This window comes from Procambarus clarkii, chromosome 24 (genome assembly GCF_040958095.1).
Source record: "Procambarus clarkii isolate CNS0578487 chromosome 24, FALCON_Pclarkii_2.0, whole genome shotgun sequence".
NCBI classification, from domain to species: Eukaryota; Metazoa; Arthropoda; class Malacostraca; order Decapoda; family Cambaridae; genus Procambarus; species Procambarus clarkii.
This window is the reverse complement of record NC_091173.1, coordinates 36,995,146-36,997,832: the sequence shown is the minus strand read 5'-3', so window position 1 is coordinate 36,997,832 and position 2,687 is coordinate 36,995,146. Positions and strand designations below refer to the sequence as shown.

General features: G+C 46.9%; 1 non-coding gene across 1 annotated transcript; it reads left to right on the top strand.

The window, feature by feature from the left end:
- Nucleotides 1-970: 970 nt before the first annotated feature.
- TRNAN-GUU (transfer RNA asparagine (anticodon GUU)) lies at nt 971-1,044 on the top strand. The gene has a single exon. It is a non-coding gene; the product is annotated as a tRNA-Asn (tRNA).
- Nucleotides 1,045-2,687: the final 1,643 nt, after the last annotated feature.

The window sequence follows — 2,687 nt, the reverse complement described above, 5'->3', positions numbered from 1 at the left end:
TTACTGTAGTGTATACTAAGCTCGTTATGGCAGGAATCACAATATTGCTCTCTTGTAAATCGTATTTTTGAACTATATTGTTATTTAACAGGAAACTATTTTTATAATTACTCCTGATGTTATTTTTATTCCAGCATAGTTGAGGTGGTTGATAATGGTAAGGATTATGATGTTGTGTACCTTGATTTTAGAAAAGCTTCTGATACAGTACCACATGAAAGACTGATTAAAAGGATAAAGGCTCATGGTATTGTGGGTGCTATATTAAGTTGGATTAGGGCATGACTATACCAAAGGAAATAGAGTTAGTATAAACGGGGTTAAGCCAGAGTGGGAAAATGTTGTAAGTGAAGTGCCTCAAGGCTCTTTCTTACGACCTCTGTTGCTTAGGCAAACTTTGTTCAAATTTTCACAAGTAGGTATGATTGAGAGAGGCAGGGAATTATCAGGGTAAAGCGCCAAGCCATTACGAATATATAGCACTTGGAAGAGGTCAGAATTAAGGATTTGGGATAGGACGGTGGAAAGGAATGGTGCCCAAACACTTAGACGGTCAGGGGATTGAACGCAGACCTGAATGAAGCGAGACCGTCGCTCTACCGTCCAACACAATTGGTTGGGTAGATATAATAGAGAAATAAGGAGAGACTTTTCTGCCAGACAAACTGTGACTAACAAGGAGGACACGACAAACTAAATGTGGAACGCGTAAACACACACAAACTAGAACAAACTTTTTCAGTGTCAGAGTAGTTAACAGGTGGAATACATTAGGCAGTGATGTGGTGGAGGCTGACTCTATACACAGTTTCAAGTGTAGATATGATACAGCCCAGTTGGCTCAGGAACCTGTACACCAGTTGATTGATAGTTGAGAACCAAGACCAAAGAGCCAGAGCTCAACCCCCGCACGCACAACTAGGTGAGTACAAGCAGAGTTAACAAACACACAAACGCCGGTTTAACCCAAGCCTCCGTGGCACAATTGGTTAGCGCGTTCGGCTGTTAACCGAAAGGTTGGTGGTTCGAGCCCACCCGGGGGCGGCTGTTTTGAAGTTTGTTGAACTTCACTTGTTTGAGAAAATGAGAACAATTATATAATTATTTTCTTAACATGGATGAGTTTACCAAAAGTTTACCAAGAGTTTAGCAAGGAATAAATGTGGGAGTATTATAGAGAGAGAAGCTGCTGGTGACCCAAGGATATAATCGTGGTGATGGCTCTGGCTGCTGGTGACCCAAGGATATAATCTTGGTGATGGCTCTGGCTGCTGGTGACCCAAGGATATAATCTTGGTGATGGCTCTGGCTGCTGGTGACCCAAGGATATAATCTTGGTGATGGCTCTGGCTGCTGGTGACCCAAGGATATAATCTTGGTGATGGCTCTGGCTGCTGGTGACCCAAGGATATAATCTTGGTGATGGCTCTGGCTGCTGGTGACCCAAGGATATAATCTTGGTGATGGCTCTGGCTGCTGGTGACCCAAGGATATAATCTTGGTGATGGCTCTGGCTGTTGGTGACCCAAGGATATAATCTTAGTGACGGCTCCAGCTGCTGGTGACCCAAGGATATAATCTTGGTGATGGCTCCGGCTGCTGGTGACCCAAGGATATAATCTTGGTGATGGCTCTGGCTGCTGGTGACCCAAGGATATAATCTTGGTGATGGCTCTGGCTGCTGGTGACCCAAGGATATAATCTTGGTGATGGCTCCAGCTGCTGGTGACCCAAGGATATAATCTTGGTGATGGCTCCAGCTGCTGGTGACCCAAGGATATAATCTTGGTGCTGGCTCCAGCTGCTGGTGACCCAAGGATATAATCTTGGTGATGGCTCCAGCTGCTGGTGACCCAAGGATATAATCTTGGTGATGGCTCTGGTTGCTGGTGACCCAAGGATATAATCTTGGTGATGGCTCTGGCTGCTGGTGACCCAAGGATATAATCTTGGTGATGGCTCTGGCTGCTGGTGACCCAAGGATTTAATCTTGGTAATGGCTCTGGCTGCTGGTGACCCAAGGATATAATCTTGGTGATGGCTCCGGCTGCTGGTGACCCAAGGATATAATGTTGGTGATGGCTCTGGCTGCTGGTGACCCAAGGATATAATCTTGGTGAGGGCTCTGGCTGCTGGTGACCCAAGGATATAATCTTGGTGATGGCTCTGGCTGCTGGTGACCCAAGGATATAATCTTGGTGATGGCTCTGGCTGCTGGTGACCCGAGGATATAATCTTGGTGATGGCTCCGGCTGCTGGTGACCCAAGGATATAATCTTGGTGATGGCTCTGGCTGCTGGTGACCCAAGGATTTAATCTTGGTAATGGCTCTGGCTGCTGGTGACCCAAGGATATAATCTTGGTGATGGCTCCGGCTGCTGGTGACCCAAGGATATAATGTTGGTGATGGCTCTGGCTGCTGGTGACCCAAGGATATAATCTTGGTGAGGGCTCTGGCTGCTGGTGACCCAAGGATATAATCTTGGTGATGGCTCTGGCTGCTGGTGACCCAAGGATATAATCTTGGTGATGGCTCTGGCTGCTGGTGACCCGAGGATATAATCTTGGTGATGGCTCCGGCTGCTGGTGACCCAAGGATATAATCTTGGTGATGGCTCTGGCTTCTGGTGACCCAAGGATATAATCTTGGTGACGGCTCTGGCTGTTGGTGACCCAAGGATATAATC